We start from the raw sequence: 20,612 nt of genomic DNA on the forward strand, positions 1-20,612 counted from the left end.
GCTGCAAAACATGTTCATGCCATAATGCTGGAGAATAGGTCATATTCTTCATACTGTTAATATTTGTATAGTAGTAAATGTGCATCTATAGGCTTGAATAGAGAGAGTATAGACACACAGTTTAATTCAGGTATATTTGTACACAAACATATTTTGGTACAGTTTTTTTGCAGACAGCGAAATTGGATGATAGGGAGGAGAGAGATGTAGGCCTACCGGTGGAAAAACCTAGGCTTGAACCCAGAAATGTTTAGAACACTGCTCATTTAACTGCACCGAATTGAGACTGACGTTTTATATTTTTTGTTGAATTGCACCTCATCTGAAATTCACTTTGAACATTTTGAAATCTCTACTTCCATCTCGGCATGGCAAAAAATAAAAAATAAAAGAAACACACAAACAGTCTTGATCTGTCAATCATCACCAATGATCTGAAGATGCTCAAGTGAACTGAGTGAGAAAATCAAAATGAAGTAAATAGGTTAAAATGTACATCAGTTATTCATCAAAAAACTATTTCATCTAAATTCACCCCCCACCCCACCCACTTTATCCTTGTACAGTAAATGTGCACATACAGACATGTGTACTTCAAGGCTCCTCACTGTATTTTCAAAGAAAATTCATACGGTCTCATTAATCATAGACAAAATCTATTCTTGCAAAGAGCAAAAGAAGGAAAAGAGAGTGTGTGTTTAGGAGAGAATCTGATTGATTGATTGATTGATTGATTGATTGAATACTTTATTAACAGTTTGCAAAAAGTATAGAGGTACAGTTATACAATAATGCTAAAAGGATAACACAAAAAGCCCTGAGGGCTTGTTGTCATTGTGGTCCTGCATTCAATTCATCAAGAATTGATGAATTCATCAAGAATTGATGAATTGATGTAGCCTGTAGCCTGGCTCCAGACCATAGACTCTGCCCACTCACTGAGTGAAGCTTCTCTTCAAATTAACATAGATGATTTTCCTTGGTAATAACATATTTTTTTGTTTTTACAGTAGCTAGTAGTAGTCTTGGTCCAGTATATTTCTGGAGTGACTAAATAACTATGGAGGGACGAAGAGAACAGTTGCATCAGGATATGCAGCACCCACAAGTATCTAATAAAAAAACGGACTAACGATTTGTACATCTCCCATCTCTCCATGTTAAAATGCAGAGAGATGCATCTCATACAGTACAATACCTTTGTTAATTATATATCCTGGCATCGTTTGGGAAATGCACAAACAAACAACAGCAAATAAAATGTGCTGTCTTGTATTTTTGTCAACACTCTGTTTGGTGTGGACTGTGGACATGCATGCACACACGTAATCAGAGGTTTGTGTGTGTGTGCGCCCGTGTGTGCGCGCGTGTGTGCGTGTGTGTGTGCGTGTGTGTGTGCGTGTGTGTGTGCGTGTGTGTGTGCGTGTGTGTGTGTGTGTGTGTGTGTGTGTGTGTGTGTGTGTGTGTGTGTGTGTGTGTGAAATGTACAAGAAAAGAAGCATGCAGCATAAAATGCATGAGAGGAAACAATTCATTAAGTGGCCATTTTATATTTTCACATTTCCACCTAATTAGCCTTGAAACAAAAGGAATTATTTTCAATGGGGAACAGTAGCAGTACTCATGGTAATAATAATGGTTCTTATTTCAAAAGGCAACACGATGAGCGAAAAGGAACAAAGAATCTTTACGACGATGGATCCTTTCGTTTTGATTCGTATTTTAATTTCTCCACACCCTTCTCTAGTAATGGAGGCAATGATTCTCTCTCTCTCTCTCTCTGATGTAGCTAATGCCATTAAGTCTCCCTGCCACTTTCCGGGTCACTAATTCTTCAGCTCTGAGTTCATTCTGCCCAGACCGCCATGCTGTCGCCATAACGAGGTTATTTCTGGGTTATTACCTTCCCCTGTGATATTGTACCTGATGGGAGGCACATAATTGATGTAAATCAAAAACTGTTAACAGTGACTAGATTGGAATATTTGTTATTTTTCTCCCCACTTTCTACAGAAACATGCATAAATTCAGATCGAAAACAGACAGGTAGACCCAACGGCCCAAAGCCATGCAGGCTGGGATGGAACATCAACAGACAGGGCTGACAAAAAAACGGGTCATATTCATTCCCTCTTTCTCTTTTCCTTTTTTTCCCCCTTTTCTTTTAGGGAGGGGGTCCATTTTCAATTATCCATTTGGGAAACGCAGAGTTGGAATCCCACACAATCCCATTTCCAGAAGCCAGGCGAGGCGTGAATGTGAGCGCATGCTTATGGGAGCAGAAGAGTGGCTGCTGAACAGAAAGACAGAGAGACAGAAAGCCACGGCTGGCATTTGACTCTGCTGAATAAGCTCAAGGTGTGCATCCTGGCAGGTTAGAGAGGTTACGGATGGAAGGCAGGAAGAGGGAGGGGTAGTGTGTGTGTGTGTGTGTGTGTGTGTGTGTGTGTGTGTGTGTGTGTGTGTGTGTGTGTGTGTGTGTGTGTGTGTGTGTGTGTGTGTGTGTGTGTGTGTGTGTGTGTGTGTGTGTGTGAGAGTGTGTGTGTGAGAATGTGTGTGTGTGTGTGTGTGTGTGTGTGTGTGTGTGTGTGTGTGTGTGTGTGTGTGTGTGTGTGTGTGTGTGTGTGTGTGTGTGTGTGTGTGTGTGTGTGTGTGTGTGTGTGTGTGTGTGTGCGCGTGTGCGTGTTATGAGAAACTGATAGGAAGAGGGAAGGAGGAATGAAAGAGAGCGCGTGAGGAACAAAAAGACAGACAGAGGGAGAGACAGAGTAGAGGAAGAGGCAGATGAAAGGACTTTGTTAATGAAGTGGAGAGCGTTAAGGAAGGAGAGGAGAGATGGATATACACAGAGAGAGGCAAGGAGCAAGAAGTGTTTCGGTCTCGTTCATTAAGGCCCCGTCTCATTGGGAAGTGAAATGAGGCTTGCTGATGGCTTCATGTTAAAGGTAGTGTCCTAGTCGAGGTGAATCACCACAGGAGAGGCTAGAAGCCCTCACTGAATCAGGACAAGCACACTCCAATACCCTTTTGACTGGCATCCAAATGTTCCTTTGAAGGATATTATGGCAGTTTAAGATCATTTCCACATTGCATTATAGGAGAAGAAAGACTAAATTGCCACAGCAGTTACCTTGGAAATGGCTTCTCGTTTTAATAAAATTAATAAAAATAAATGTCTCAGAAACCTGCTGGGAGATAAGACGACATAAATTAACTAACTGACTGCATATGAAAATGTCATGGTACCCCTTTTAATTAATCACAATAGAAGGGCGTTATCACGGACAATGAGATCAGTGGCATTTATTAGAAAATCTTTTACATTCAAAGTCTGACAGAACATTGCATGGATATTCATGGCCGCTGTTGAAGCCTTGCTCATGCTCGAGTCACTGACCTTTGACTACTGACTCCTGCATAGACACACTTGCACATGGACTACTAGGATGTACATTGATGAACTTTGACAGATGCCAGATAAAGTTCAGAGACTGTACTGTATATTCATTCGTAGACTATTACTATAGATTGTAAATATGTGTACATATTAATCTAGACGCTAACTGTTGAAGGTCTGTAGACTAAATTGTTCCATTGTGTTTCATTGTGTTTCATTGTGGTCATTTTTTTACCCGTTTCAAGTTTAAATAGGTAAAAAGTACCCTTTACATTTCTTTATTGGAACAAGGCTTCATGATATCCTCAGAAACAGCTATTTTAACGCAACAAAATTAATTACCACCATTTTAGTTAATTCTGATGGTCTTCAAAAAAAAGTGGTGTTAAGGGTCAAATTTGACAAATTTGTTTACATGTTTGAGAGTGAGAGAAACCTCAATTAGCATGTGCTATTAGGAGTAAAATAAAGTTTGGGTTTATGAAGAATAAATGACTTTTTACCTTATACGGTATATGGGAACATTTTGACCCTTAACACCACAGATGTCACTATTTTTTATAATATTAACAATTTTTAAAGTTAAAAAACTAAAACAAGTATTTTTTTTTCTTTGGAAGTGTGTTCTAATATTAGTCTATTATAGCTTGATAACATAATTATCAATAGGAAATGTAATGAAGACGAATATATTGAAAGATTAAACCCTGACCCTAACCCAAAATAACATATTAAAAAATGTTTACATGGATATGAATGCATAACAAGTCAACTATGAGGTGGGAGAAAAAAGTAAATGAAAATAAAAAATGTTTGAGTATTTTGCACTGAGTTAAATCACAGGTCAAATTTGACCCGCTAACACCAAAAGTGTATGCATGTTTCAATGCACACACAATGCAAGGGTTAATATATGCCTGTATATGTATGGGAACGATGCAAGAGTACCCATTGTACCCGTCTGTCTGCCTGTATCCCTTTTATGCCCATACTGTATATGGATACATCTGTATCTGTCTGTCCGTGTCCCTTTTATTAAATGTACATTTATTGATAAACTGTACATAGTGTCTGTCCAGTCATTCAGAGATCCAGCACAGATGGGGTTCTCCTTCCATTCCGACATCTCGCCACTCCGACTAGTGGCTTCCGCGTGCGGTTAGGGTTAGGGTTAGGTATAGGGTTCGTCAACGTCGGAAAGGCAACATGTCGGAAAGGCGAAATGCACCCAGCACAGATATCTATTGGGGCAATTCAATATTTTCTCTTAATTTGTATTCTCATTTATCTTGGTTTGGTTCTTGTCTTTTGCTCTAACCTGTAATCTCCCATGTTTCCTTCTCACTGCTATTGCTGCTATGACACTTGATCTGATCTGATCTGATCTGATCTGATCTGATGTGTTGTGATCTGATCTTAGTTCTAAAGGCCAGTGTATTTATAAATGAGTGTCTCTGGGGACATACCATATACCACGAGTGAGATCTGTGTGTTTCTACAGCAAAGTTACGAGTGTTCATGCTTACTAAAATGCGGGTGCGCACGGGCACACACGCACGCATGCACACACGCACGTTTCATGATCTTTTGTGCTTATGTTTGCCAACTTGCACAGTTCACTGCGAAGGCTGTGAGTGCGCACCACCTCACGTGACACCTCGGTGTGAGTGAGAGCGGATTGGCACTGAGATGGCAGCTCGGCGGGCTAATCCCCCTGCATGAGGGACGCAGCCCAGCCCACGGTGTCACCGAGACCTGCCAGGCCTGACGGAGGTGCATTCAGCCCGGCCGCTTAGTGTCAAACGTCCAACGTCACTCAGTCCCCTAAGTACCCGCATGACTGACAGACAGGCCTTTCCCTTTGATGGTGGAGGGGATTTTAGAGGAGAGCCACAGAGCTCTGTGTAGCCAGGAGCTGAAGCAGTGATCTGACGCTGTGCAACTTGGTTTGTGTGTGCATATGTGTGTGTGTGTGTGTGTGTGTGTGTGTGTGTGTGTGTGTGTGTGTGTGTGTGTGTGTGTGTGTGTGTGTGTGTGTGTGTGTGTGTGTGTGTGTGTGCGCGCGCGCGCATGCGTGTGTGTGTTATTCATCAAAGGGTGGATGCAGCTTATTAATAATAATAATAAAAAGGATGATGTTGAAGATGAATATGATGATGATGTTGATATAGTTGGTTGTCACCTTTGTAGCTACTGTGGGCAGGATGGCATGTGTGTATGTATGGGTGGGTGGTTGCTGGACAACCAATCTGCCAAGTCAAAGTCAGAGGGACCACAAGCAGTGACAGTGACACAAAACCACAGATTTACTTCTATGTGGGGGTGTGCATGTGTACTGTATTTCATAGAGGAAGAGACAGCACTAATCACTAACGTGCACACACACACACACACACACACACACACACACACACACACACACACACACACACACACACACATTCTGTCTGCACGTAGACGCACGTAGACGCACACAATACCGCACACATTCTGTACTTGAACCGGTGAAATCTGTAATACACATGTAATCACACGATTATGATAATACACATCAAGTGTCATCTTGGATGATGCTCTAAATGTGACATTGAGTCATGTTTGAATGCAGAGCTTCCAACAAGGCAAGGTTATTGGTATAATTCCCATCAGACGCCTGACACTTTAGATGGTTATTGACTCTTGGAATAATGTTTGCATGCATGCGTGCGTGCGTGCTTGTGTGTGCGCGCGCGCGCGCGTGTGTGTGTGTGTGTGTGTGTGTGTGTGTGTGTGTGTGTGTGTGTGCATGTGTGTATGTGTGTGACCAAGAACTATGCACGCGGCATGCATCTGTGCAAGTGTGCAGGGTAGGGGTGTGCCGATATATCGTCCCGCGATATATCGCGATACGTTTTCGCGACGATATGTATCGTTTTGGGGAAAAAAAATATCGTTTTTGAAAAAATTTTTTTTTTTTTTTTTTTTTTTTTTACAATCATAATAATTAGGCATGCAAACGTCCCCGAAGTGAAAAGAGTGACAACATGTTTTTTTTTCGGGTCAGGTGTCATACTTCAAAACGGCTGTTGTAGCTGAAAAGCTACAAGTTTGCATGTCTGAATAATGCAAAAACAGAATTATTTGTTTGCATTTTCTTTTTTTCTCCTCCATATATTTTCATAATAAAAAAAGTGCGTATCGTATCGTATCGAAATCGTATCGAAGTTGTGAGCCAAATATCGTATCGTATCGTTTGGTGAAATTAGTGTATCGGCACACCCCTAGTGCAGGGGCTTACGTCTTTGAGCATGTCAGCAGAGAGAGAGAGAGAGAGAGAGAGAGAGAGAGAGAGGGGGATAGTAATGGACTACAGAGCTGTAACAAAAGAATACATTTTCAACTGTGAATTCATCCCCTGTCCGAACAATAGGCCAAGATACAAAATAGAGGTGATTGCGAGTGTGTTCAGTGTAACCTAGCCAGAGCTACATGAAGTGCATCTTTTGTCTGTCTCTTAGGCACAGAAGCCTTGTCCAATGCATTAACTGATTGCTACAAAACAAAAAACATAAATGCATACTCGTTGTGAGAGGAAAGCTTGAAAATGTAAATACATTTTCAGCCACATTTCCAATCACCGTCTGATACAGAAATGGTCTCTTAATCCTGCTGCAGCTGTTTATTACTCCAGTTCAAACTGCTCTGACAACCGGGGCAAAACCGGCCCAAACCCCCAACCCATGTGACACTATGTTCAACGTGATGCAATGTTGTTTTTGCTAGTCTACTTTCCTCACCTTTCTTTCTTTCTTATTGTTATTTTTTTCTCTACCTCCTCTATTTCCAATCTTGAACTCTTTGAGTTTTCTCTGATAGTGGTCCTGTTAAATTAAGTGCCGGGGCTTTATCCAGTGCCTTCTCACCGTCACTTCTTTAATTTAGTCATTATAATTAACCATTAACTGGTGTCAGTTTCTAGGCCACTAACAGGCCCACTCAGTTCTGCTTGTCTGCATTATCACAGTTTGGGGGAGAAAGTAAATTATAATGAAGGGCTATATAGTCCAATTACTGATAAAAGCAGCCGAGTGCGCTCCTTGTAATTAGGTGCCAGTATCCCTCCCTCCTGCCCCTCCCCTCCCCTCTCTCTCTCTCTCTCTCTCTCTCTCTCTCTCTCTCTCTCTCTCTCTCTCTCTCTCTCTCACCCTCTCTCTAACACGGAGTGACATGTCGAAAGGAAATATATGCTTAATAGCTATTTTTATTACTGTTAACCCCTTACCCATGTTCTTAACCCGGTGACTTTCAATCACGGATATGTGCGGACGCCTTACCCTGTAAACAATTATTTTGCGTAAGGCACAAGCCTGGTAAACAAAGTTATCAGCTAGGAAAAGGAGAGGAGAGGAGAGGAGAGGGGGAGAGAGGAGACGAGAGGTATTGCAGTTTTTAGAACTGGAAGGGCGCTCTGAAGGAGTGAAGGAGCCGAGGAAAAGAGAGGAAGAGCGACTAGCAGCACATCCTTCTGTTCCCACCCTAATGGGCCAGCATTTAATTCCACAGGATGGCACATAGCTGTCTCTTGTAGCCAGGTCTCGTAGTTCCCCACCAGAGAACTTACAAGGCAGGGTCGGTAATTAAACTGTAAGATCCCCCCCCCCCCCCCCCCATCCCCCCCTCTCTCTCTCTCTCTCTTTCTTTCTCTTTCAGTCCATGCCACCCGCCACCAACCCACCACCACCCCCCCTTTTCTCTCTCTTGTCAGGTGAGACAACATGCTTTGGGAAGCATGAATTAAGAGGGCCGAGGAGTATAGGAAGGAAGTAAAGGAGAAAGGAACCAGAGAAAAGGAAGACCATATTAAGGCTGCTGGAATGGGGTGGGGGCAGTGGGGAGGGGGGGGGTGGTCAATTCTGGAGGCTAGGTGGGATTTAAATGTATTGGTTTAACCACTTACGCCCTATTTTGTACTTCATTGTATGACGGCGCCGCTCAAAAAAGGGAGAAATAGACGATCTACAAGCTGTGATGCATTGTTGTACTGTACTGTAGATCAGCTATGTCCACATTTATTTATTGATTAATTAATTAATTAATTAATTAATTTGTTTTACAATATAAAAAATCATTGAAAATGTTTGACCAATTTCAGATCATGTAAAAAAAAAAGAAATGCCAGGTTGGAAAGTAGGAATGCATCATTGCATACACAATACAACTACATGGAATTGAACGATTCTAACAGCATGCACCAGTAGGTGAGATTTCACTCTAGTTATGCATGTCACAACCAGGTACGAGGTCAAGACCAATCAAATACCTGCAGACCTTTCTTCCATTTCACTTCGTATGATTTCATCATAAAAATCGTATCACGACTGGACCAATGGTCATAAGGCATCAACACACTTGTCTGTAATTACTTAAAGGAGTGGTTTACCCAAAAAAGTACTTATTCTCTATCAATTACACACCCCATGAAGCATTGAATTCATGGAGATTTTTCTGTTTTTGTCGCATTCTTAAGCCAATAATTCTTAAGCCAAAAATACCGGCGGAAAGATGCTAATGTATCCGGTAGGAGACTCAAAGAGTCTCCTTTGAGTCTCCTACCGGAGAGACCGCCGGTCATCAAATTGCAACAAAAACTAAAAAATCTCCATGAATTTAATGCTTCATGGGGTGTGTTTTTGATAGAAAATAAGTCCTTTTTAGGGTGAACTACTCCTTTAAGTCAAAAATAAGTATTTGTGGCTAAACGATAAGTAATGCTGGAGGCTGATTGTAATGAACTCACATGAGGCTGGCATGCTAAAAAAGTGAAAATATTTTTTGAAATGGAAAGTCTCACTATGACATTAATGAACCACTTGATCCCTATTGTGCGGCAAACATTCAAAGAAAATAGGAGATCTACAAGCTCATAACAAGTCACGTTGCGATACGTTGTGAACTTTAGATATTAGGCAAATTTCAGAGAAGAAATTTAGTGCACAGGGGGAAAAAAGGAACAGACCTTGTATAGAGCCCTGGGGGACCCCGGTCAATTAAGTATATAGGGTTTAAGTGGTTAAAGTAAAATGTCACATTTTTGGACATGGATAAAACCATCCAATTTAGTGCGGAGAAGAAATTCATTTGAAAAGAAAAAAAAGCTAGAGAGCGCAATGTACTACTACACTGTCCCACTTCACTAACTGTGAATGACCTTTGTTTCATGTCGACTAGAGAGGGTCCTCAGCACTGGTCCACCTGTCTGTGCTGAAGGTCCCTGGGTTGCTCCGCAGCAGGGAGAGAGTGGGTTCGGTGGTGAAGGCATTGTTTTCTGGGAGTTTGGTGGCGACAGACGATGGATTAAACGATGAATAAGTGATTTATTAGCTGCCTCTGTCATGCTGGTTAGATGGATTACTACAAGCCACCTCTGACCCCACTTACCAGCCCTGCGTTTCACCACAGAGGCATACGCGCGCGCGTGTGTGTGTGTGTGTGTGTGTGTGTGTGTGTGTGTGTGTGTGTGTGTGTGTGTGTGTGTGTGTGTGTGTGCGTGTGCGTGTGCGTGTGCGTGTGTGTGTGTGTGTGTGTGTGCACGTGTGTGCGTGTGTGCGTAGGTGGGTGTGTGTGGGTGCGCTGGCCAGCTGTAATCTTGTGACAGGATGAGACTAGTTGATCAATGGCCTAATGAACACTGTATTTCATTGGGCCAATGAAGTGAGTGGTGCTAGTCAGCCACATGTGCAGGGCAATGGCTTTGCCATTAAGGCCTGGCAAGCAAATTATTTACTCGTACGAAAAACAAATACTATCATGAGTGCTTAAACATCCCCACAACAATGGCTTCATCATGACATACAGGTGTTTTGGGTTTTCATCAAATGTATTTCAAAAACGTCATACTACATATTGACTGGTAGTCAGATGTGCATCTGGCAATAACATTCGAATTTTGACACTGGAATATTTCGCAAATTCAGGCAGAGATTATATTGAACAATTTAAAGATTTTTTCTAAAGTATAGCTTACACAATGCCCAAATATAAACCTTTTAAAAGCTATTTTGATATGTGATGTCTATTTAGAAGCCTTATATAGGGACGTGTGGTAATGTTAGGGGAAAGTATTGGGCTCCAATTAAACCATCCCACCTATATTCAGAGGAGTATTTTGGATTGAAAAATACAACAAAGTTTTCTGTAGCCCAACCCATAAAATGTGTCTCACTGCAACCTGCATCTTCATTACATGAAGAATACCTCAGGGATTTTGTAATATCCAACCACTCTGGGTTATTAATCACAGATTACTGGTTATCATAATTATTAATATTTTTAATCCCACCGGACCGAAACAAGTAACACATAATCTGTTATTCTGACGTTCATATAGGGCCCTCAAAGTATAATATCTGAATATAAATGTGTAGCCAGAAATCACAGACCTGTATGATTAGTGTAATTTACAACTGTACAAATGATCAAATGCTATTTGAAGTAAAACAGAATTACGTTTAAGGTATTTGCAATTATACAGTTACAAATGGCTTTGCTACCTTAATGTTAATTATGAAAATCCTGCTTTACATAATCTGTTTTCCGAGTAGGTGTCAACACACTGCTGTTTTGGCTTTTAGTGTATTTGTTTTGTCTTATCTTTTGTTTTAATTTAGAATCCTATATCTGTAATCTCATTACAGTACATGTAATCATGTACTCCTAGAGTGCAGCAATACAAGAGGTTTAGAGTGAGAGGATGTGGGAAAATCACATCGGCCAATCAGGTCCTCATCTCACCAAATGGCTTATCTGGATCTAAAATGCTGTACGTGTACCAGACAAACCAGCACGGACATGCATGCAACCACACACACACACACACACACACACACACACACACACACACACACACACACACACACACACACACACACACACACACACTTCCCTCACTCCTTCTCATTTTCATTTTCATATTCCCATTGTCTCCCCTTTGATGAGCTTTCGCAATAAAATCCCAAACAAAAGGACAGGGCTTTCTGCACCTCGACGGCTGCTGACTTTGTTATGAGATCTGTAATAAAGGAAAGTAATATGCTTTAAACATTAAATAAGACTTTAATTGTCGCCCCATGAAAAACGCGCCTTTCGGAGGATGTAATTGAATGTCCTCGTCGCGTCTGCAGAATTAAAATGGGTCATCGTATGTGTTGCTTTATTCTTTGATTGAATCCACTCTTAAGTGGTTGAGACAGTGGAATTATCAGTTTTTTAGATGCCGGGTGGAGCGCTCAGTGCCCGAGAACTGTGGAGTGAAAGAGTGAAAGAGGGAGAAAGGGAGGGGGGGGGGTAAAAGGATGTGAGAGAGAGAGAGAGAGAGAGAGAGAGAGAGAGAGAGAGAGAGAGAGAGAGAGAGAGAGAGAGAGAGAGAGAGAGAGAGTGGGGGGGTCGAGGGGTTCAGATGACAGTGACAAATGCCTCTGCATTGACAGCTGTCCTCCATTTTCTCACAGACAGACATACAAATGAGGGCCACAAATCAAAGGAATCCCTCCCAGATTAATCCCGGGGCCCCGTGGGGCCCCCTGGCAGACAGGCAGGAATTGGCAGGACGGTGTTTGATGGAAGCGGATGGATCTTTCGACTTTGATAAACTGTATCAATACGGGCTGCATGGGATCAGATATTAATCTGGAATTGTCACCGGACGCGTAACACGCAACACGTAAACGTGTGCGTTATCAGCTTGATCGACGGACGGACGGACACACATACACACTAAATGGTGCGTTTGTTCTATTCTGTGGATAATATGTGTTCAATACCATGCAAACAGCAGAAAGGTCGCACAAATGTGAAAACAAATGAAAAAACAGAGAAGTAAATCACATGTAATGTTTCTAATAGCTCTCATCCATTTCTGCTTCAAAAACAGTGATTCCCCAATATTACGTATAGCAGGGAAGGTCTCTGACTCTCCTCACCCTCATATACAGTCTAGCTTCGTAGGCTCGGGGAGAACAAACGACTGTTGCAAGAGACAGAAAGAGAGCCAAGCTTACAGGCCAATGGAAAAGCCCAGTGGGGATAGGAAGCTAGAGCAGAGACCCATAGAATGTGATCAGTAGAGGAAGAGGAGGGGTCACACTCACTCTTCAGCTGTGTTTATTGCATTAAATGTATCTGTTATCTGGATTTTAAAGGCCTAAACCAATGTTGTTTTGAATACATAGTACATACAATAATACATTCTGAAAGAGGTCGATTTTTTAAGCGGCAATATTATTTTCATTTGGAACTTTATTTCTTAAGCCATCATAAATCAAAATATAGGTTCACTTTACTCCACTGTTTACAAACATTACCAGTGTAAACAAACCTCTTACAGTCCCTAAATAAACTAAAATACAAACGAAAAAACAATCTGATGTCTACGATTTAGGCCTATATCAAGAGCTGAGTAAATCGCCTAAAGAATAAAAGCATTTTTTTTTTGTGTGGTGGGGCAAATCATTTGTTTACTTTGTATCACTGATTGGGCCTTTAAATGCTAATTTACATTATAATGTGTGAATGGTGATAGGAGATGTTTGGCTTAATGATATGGTAATTAATGAAATGTGTAAAAACAACACTCATCTGTGTTATTGACTGCAGAGTGTCCTGTACATCCAAACACTAGTATTGTACCTTGTCCTAGGGTTGTCCGATATTGGCTTTTTTACCGATAACCGATATACCGATATTGTCCAACTCTTAATTACCGATACCGATATCAACCGATACCGATATATGCGGGGATTATTGTGATTAGGGTGAGCTCAAATTTCATATCACACACACCATATACAGTAAGAACTCCTGTAACTTATTTATAAAGCAAAAAAAATAAATAACCAATACCGATATTTTCCCGATATCAATTTTTATGCTAATATCGGCCGATAATATCGGGAGGCCGATAAAATCGGACATCCCTACCTTGTCCTGTCCCAGACTCTGATGTATTTGTTTGTTACAAGATCAACAATCTCCTCCTCAGACCTAATTCAAAAAGAAGATAAAAGAAAGAAGAAAAAATAATTGTATTAAAATAATATAATAATAGAAATAATAATAAATAGTATTTCAGCTTGTTTCAGCCATTTGGTGTGAATTTATGTTTTCAGCCAACCTCCATTCCCTGCACTATTCCCAAAGCCTCAATAAGCCCCTTTTTTATAAGTTAGTCAACCATTTAAATCCTATATACTTAGTTGAGCGGAGTCCTCCAGGGCTCTATACTAGGCTCCCTCCTTTTCCCTCGCTAGAGAATTAAATATTGACGTATTGTGAGCTTGTATATCAGTTTTTTTTTTACCATATGTTTGTCCCAGAATAGGGACGCTATTGGGGTTAAAACTAGAAGAATCCTCTGCTTTAAAAGGTTTCTTTCATATAACTTCTGATTAAGTTTGACACTTCCATGCTTGTTGGTGTCTTCATACTTCATATACACTTTTGTAAACTGTAAGTTCTCATCACTCTATATTTAATTGTATTTATATTATACATTGCTCATGTTTTAATGTTTCATCATTTATTTGAATTTATCTGAACCTGAAAACAAAATATTTCCAGGCTTTCATCCCAAAATACCATACCTGAAATCCAGTTGAGCTCATACTATATTTCGAACACAGATCCTTGGATATCGAAGGATCAATCATGTGAGAATAACCATTCAGTTATCAGTAATGGACACAAGTCTTAAAACATGACCCGTGACTGCAACAGAAACCTGTAATCTTTAGTTTGAAACTATTTCTGGAAGCAATTACTGAGACTCTTCATTTCTCATCTATTCTGTTTTTAAATAACTTTTTTTTATTTCATTTTTTAGGTGCAAATATTCGCTAGTTTTAATATCACTACTATCAGACATATCAGAAGTATACCATTCAGATAAAAGTCAAATCCAGGAGTCCAGGTTATAGGATTGTGCTTTGTAATGCTTTGTGAATGCATGGCGTGGTATAAAACGTGGAGAAAGCCTCATTATGAGACACTTATAGATTAGCAAGCCCTGTCTCACTGTGGGGAATAGATATAGGTGGGAGTGGGAGTGAGGCTCTGTCTGCGGAAAGAAGGAGAAACAATGAGAAAGGATCCTTCTCCTCCTCTTCCCTCTCTGTCTGTCTCTCTCTCTCTCTCTCTCTCTCTCTTTCTCACCCGTCTCTCCTCCCTCCCTCCTCCTGCTCTTCTCTCCCCCCCTCTCTCTCTCAAATGGATAATTCTGGTGACGCTTGTGACAGGCCGTGGTTTAGATTTTGATTTATGTTCTTCCAAAGCTAAAATCAAAGAATCCATCTAGTGCTATTTTATGGCAGTTTGGATGATGAATGGGCCAGTCTCTGGGCCAAAGCAAGCCGCTGTGTCTTTGCCCTGGATTTTAATTGCTAAAGTAGCCAGTCATTGCTCAGGATTCAACACGCGATGAGAGGAGAGGAGCAACTCTCTCTCTCTCTCTCTCTCTCTCTCTCTCTCTCTCTCTCTCTCTCTCTCTCTCTCTCTCTCTCTCTCTCTCTCTCTCTCTTTCTATCTCTGTTTTCCTCTCACTCTTTCAAGCTGTGTTACCCTAATAATCCTCTCTCTCTCTCTCTCTCTCTCTCTCTCTCTCTCTCTCTCTCTCTCTCTCTCTCTCTCTCTCTCTCTCTCTCTCTCTCTCTCTCTCTCACACACACACACACACACTCTATTGCTTTCTCTCCCTCCCTCTCTGTCCTCTCTCCCTCCAAAGTGCTGAGGAGATGGCTGCTTTGAAAGAAAATTGAATTTAGTTTACAGTAACTCACTGTTAAATCATTCATAACCTGGCCATAGGGATGCGCTGCAACACGTATAACTAATGGCTCATGTAATGGGTCCAACTTTGAAGTGTAAATTTTGCATGCATGTTTAATGCATGGAAGTGCAATTTTTTAAAGCAAAATGGATGATAATAGTTTGATTATATTTTCTTTGCAACCTCAAATATCCACAAAACTTCAATGTGTAGTTGTTTTTATTTTCTCAAAAATGAGCCGTGCGTTTTCCTCACTAAACAAAACAGTAAATACAATAAATAACATCTCATGAATCACAGTGCACTCACTTGTTTTGATTGTGCGAGTGACAAATAGCGGTTCAGATGGAATTTTTAATGCGCTGTCTGGTGTTTTGAGAGTTTTATCCTTTAATATGCACACTGAAAGGCAGCCATCTCTCTCTCAACCCCCCACCACTCTGGGAAAAAAAAGACATTTTTGCTCAACGACATACTCTCACGAGTCATAAAACTGATAAACACATGTAAATAAAATCAGCCTCTTGCACATCTATCAAAGGCGGAAAACACCACTTGTCCTGCCCCTCCTCCCATTCCACCCCTCCTCACCATCCTTATTAGAGTGAGAGAGAGAGAGAAAGAGAGAGAGCGAGAGAGCGAGAGAGAGAGAGAGAGAGAGCGCAAGAGAGAGAGAGAGAGAGCAGTTGTAGTGGTATAGGAGCATCATTGCTTTTCAAACTCCACCAGAATCAATGATGCAAATTAGAAAAACAAGCAGGCAATAAATTCTTTCACATCTGCGGAACCCAGCAAGAATTTTTAATAATTTTTAATAAAGCATGATTGTAGTTTGTACCGCTGAATAATTTAATCACATGGAGACGTGAAACAAGGGGGAGAAAATATATACACATCTATAAGTCCCTCCCCACAAATCTGGGGAATATGTGTAACTGTGTAACTGTGTGCGTGTGCGTGTGCGTGTGCGCGTGTGCGTGCGTGTGTGTGTGCGTGTGTGTGTGTGCGTGCGCGCGTGCACACCCGCTGCACGTGTTTGTGTACAAGTGTCCGTGTCTGTATACTATGTACATGTAGGCTACGTATTTACTGTATTTGCCCATCTCAGTGCGAGAGTGCTTCTCACTGTTTGCGTACACGCGCATCATGCACCCAATGCGCACGCACCACGTCGTCACTCTCAGTGTAGGGCCATTACATCAATGACACAGTGTGCCCTCGGAGCCTAGCATTCAGATGATGGCCTTGCCATCCGTTGGACGGGCGAAACAAACTAGCAGCCTGTGTATACATACTGTATGTGGTGGGGGTGGGTGGGGGGGCGCAGGAGTTGGAGCCCCAGGTGAAACATGGGCCTGCCTGTAATTTATAACTCTGACATGAAGGCAAGTTTCTCTAAATGAGGCATTCAGATAGCCAAACCAGTCATTTATCCTGATGATTAATACAAATGATATTCGTAATAATAAATATCGCCGCCTGGCAGCACGCGACAGCACCGCAACGCAGCGGGAGCAGAGGAGAGGAGAGGAGAGGCGGAGGAGGGGGGTGGGGGCGATAGAGAGATGGCTCACGTGTTCATTGTTTTTAAAATGTCTAACACATGTTGAAGTCATCTCGCCTCAAGTGGCATCTTTATACAGCTCCCATCCACACACTGTATCATCATGTGTTATTACATTTGTCAAGCACTATCTTATCTAAAGCAGGGGAATAAAAGACCAGTGCTGTACGAGGAAGTAGGCGAGAGATCAGACATTTTGTTTTGATCACACCGTGAGTCAAAAATAACACATTTTTTGACTGATGGAGATTTTCTATCCCATTGTGTGGTACTGTAGCACATAAACACTCATTATGCCCGCACACAGTCATAGACTCATGTACAAAATAAACTACTAGTGTATTTTCACCAAGATGCAACATAAATAGTATTTTTTCTATTTGATCATCCAGATTCAGTGCTTCTATTTCTTCTGGACATAAAAATATAAACAATTTCACAGAGTAATTTTATCGAGGCAAATGATTATGGTAGGTTGGCCATGTGATTAGGAAGTGTGTCACAGGTTCAACACCTGAGCAAGAAAATGATCCCTGATCAGCCATTGTGTTCCCTGCAAATGCAATGTAATGTGAAAGTGTAATGAGGGCGGGATCTAAGTGGTCTTCATATATCCACATTTGTTCAAATTTACCCATAAGTGACCACCTGCACAGAAATCACTTTCATCCTCTTCATGATGCACTGATTAAGCTGTCTGACTTATACTCTCTCTCTCTCTCTCTCTCTGTCTCTCTCTCTGTCTCTCTCTCTGTCTGTCTCTCTGTCTCTCTCTCTCTCTCTCTCTCTCTCTCTCTCTCTCTCTCTCTCTCTCTCTCTCTCTCTCTCTCTCTCTCTCTCTCTCTTTCTACTTGGCTGAATCCCACTCGGACACATTATGCCCGACTTTTACTTAGTTGCGCACCGGTGACGTGGACCCAAAGTAGCAGATCTACAAGCTCACTGCGCGTTGTGTCAAAACTCTTTGTGAGCTTGTAGATCTGCTATTTTTCGGTGGCGGCATGGTGCTCAACCAAGTATAAATCAGGCATTATAATGTGCTGCTGCCTCCACCGATGAAGCGAGGGGAGAGCAACGAGGGAGGAGAATATCTGGGAATCAACATAAAGAGTCAGTTCATCTGCAACTGCAAGAGAGCAAGAGGGAGAGAAAGGGAGAGGGAGACGGAAAGAGTGGAGAGGGATGGGGCAGAGTGAGTGAGAGAGAGATAAAGACAGAGAGAGAGAGAGAAACGAGAACGCACCAATGTCAGCGACTGATAAAGTTTATGCCTTCCTGTCATTTCCGTAAAAGTAAACAGGCTCGGCGGCCTAACATGACATCACTAAGTAGGTTAAGTGTAGTCCCGCGCGGCCATCGATCATAACGGAATCTAGCATATTCCTGCCCCCGCTCGCAGGAAAGGTAAAAGTTTTCCACTGTAGCCAAGATGACATTTAATTTTTCATATCTCCTCCGTAGTCCTGGAATGAATTTGGCAGACCTGATGCAATTTAACAGCTTGGCAGTTTAAAATTGGGCAATGAATCACTGGGATTCAATGGGAGCTTGGCGCTGCATAATATTTTCTCTGTGTCAGGACGGGTGGGGGGGTTTGAGGGGGGTGAGAGAGGAGAGAGAGAATGTATGTGAGAGAGAGAGAGCTCCTGAGTCTTTAGACAGTAGAGTCCCGCCTATCCAACAGCCCCCAACACACACACACACACACACACACACACACACACACACACACACACACACGTGCACATGCACATATACGCACAAACCTCCAGCCATTCTCCTTCGGCGTACTCCCCACCTCCCCATTTACTAGTCCTCTCTCGCTGATCTCCCACTCGTCTCCTCTCTCTACTCCTCCACTCCTCACTCCTCCTCCCTCTAATCTTCTGTCTGTGAAATCTCTTATCTTTTACATTTGCCTGCTGTTGCAGAAACCAGGGAGACATTGTGTAATGCATTCTTTCCCACTGCGGGGACACCAGGGCTATTATGAGCCCATTATAACCATGTCATCCATAGATACATACTTTTTTTTTTCTTTGGTGTTGCTTACACATAGCCATACACTTAATCATAATCCCCCACAAATGGCAAGGATGCACTTTGCTTGACGTATGCGTTGCTATTGTTTGTGGTTTGACTTGGATAACTTTGTGTTTTTCGATCGATTTATGATGACATTTGCCCATCTGTCACTTAGAACCCTAGTGTTCCTATTCTGTGTAGAATAATTGGCGAATTATTTTATTTTATTTTATTTATTTTATTTTATTTTATTTTATTTTATTTTATTTTATTTTATTTTATTTTATTTTATTTTATTTTATTTTCCCTGGCAGCCATCAGAGATCTCTTTTCCAGTAAGACCTGGCAAAAATGGCAGCTGCAGACAGGCAAGACGCAATACAATATGAATATAGGAAAGGTAAATGATTGGGACGGGGGGTAGAGTGTAGGGGTTTCCAAGGAGAGAGTGTCACTTAAATGAAATAACAATGATTACAGTACAGTAAAACTACTCAAAACTCATTTTAAGATGAAGAGCGGAAACAGGGGGGGGCCTACTACGGGGTATGGATTAAGTGGTTAAGATAAGATAATGATGTGTGTGTGTGTGGGGCGATGAGTGTCTGGTGAAGCCACGGCCAAACAACCACAGTGGGGGCGAGAGACGAAAGAGCATCTAAACATTTCTCGCAAAGAATTCTGCTCACAACGCAATAACAGGCACAGTTAGCCGAGCCGCCTCTCATCTCTCTCCACTTGGTTCATCGCCGAGACCCTTTGACCCCTAGACAAAGACCAAACAACACACACACACACCACACACACACACACACACACACACACGCACACGCACAATTTACACACACACAAACGCCTCTGTTCAGCACATAAAAGACTCTGTGTGCTTTAAAAAGGTGAGGAGGTCCAGAGGGCTCCTGCCGTATCTGATTTTTGACAAAGAGCACGCTGGAGAGAAATCAATAAAGCTCCAGTGATGGGCCGACGGGGCGCGTTGGGTCTCCACCAGAGGTGGGCCGCTGAGCTGTGCCTAGCTGCACCCTCATGTAATCCTCCTCCGCCGCCCCCCTCCCCAACCCCCCCTTCTCATCATCTTCTCACCCCCTCACCTTCTCTCTCTCCCTCTTCCGTACCCCACCACCACCCCCCAAACTCATCCTTCTATTGGGCCTCCTGCCTCCATCCCTTGATACGCCACCACAATCCCCAGCCTCATACCCCCCCCAACCCCACACACACCCTGCCTCCCCCATATGGAACCCCCCCCCCCCTCCCACCCCCACCCACCACTTCACCCTCCCAGTCCAGATGAACCCAAACAAGCAAAGAATGGACTGACAACGCTTTTGACACCAGCCGTTTATTAGCCCCACTGAGCGGGCAAGTGCAGAAAGAGAGAGAGAGAGAGAGAGAGAGAGAGAGAGAGAGAGAGAGAGAGAGAGAGAGAGAGAGAGAGAGAGAGAGAGAGAGGAAGAGAGGAAGAGGACGGCATAGGCTGGCTGGCTGGTTGGTCGATCAGTGTCGTGTCACAGTGATGACCACTGCACACGGTGCACAGTGTTGTGGGCTGCGGTGTGAGCCACATAACTTCCCTCAGTCTCCCTGCCAGCCCACTAGCCATTTGTCAGGGTCACCGTCAGGAAAATTAGTGTTTATTCTTGTAGAAAAGCTTGTGATGAATTGTTTATTTATATGCTAAAAGATTTTTTTTCTTGCACCCCCGCGCATACAGTGACTCCTTTCTCTCCCTGTTCCCTGTCTTGCTTTTTTGCTGTTATCCCCATAACCTCCCCCAACACACGCATACAATTCTTCCCTCTCTCTCCTTC

The sequence above is a fragment of the Gymnoscopelus microlampas genome, assembly GCF_963454915.1.
Source record: "Gymnoscopelus microlampas genome assembly, chromosome: 1".
Taxonomy (NCBI): domain Eukaryota; kingdom Metazoa; phylum Chordata; class Actinopteri; order Myctophiformes; family Myctophidae; genus Gymnoscopelus; species Gymnoscopelus microlampas.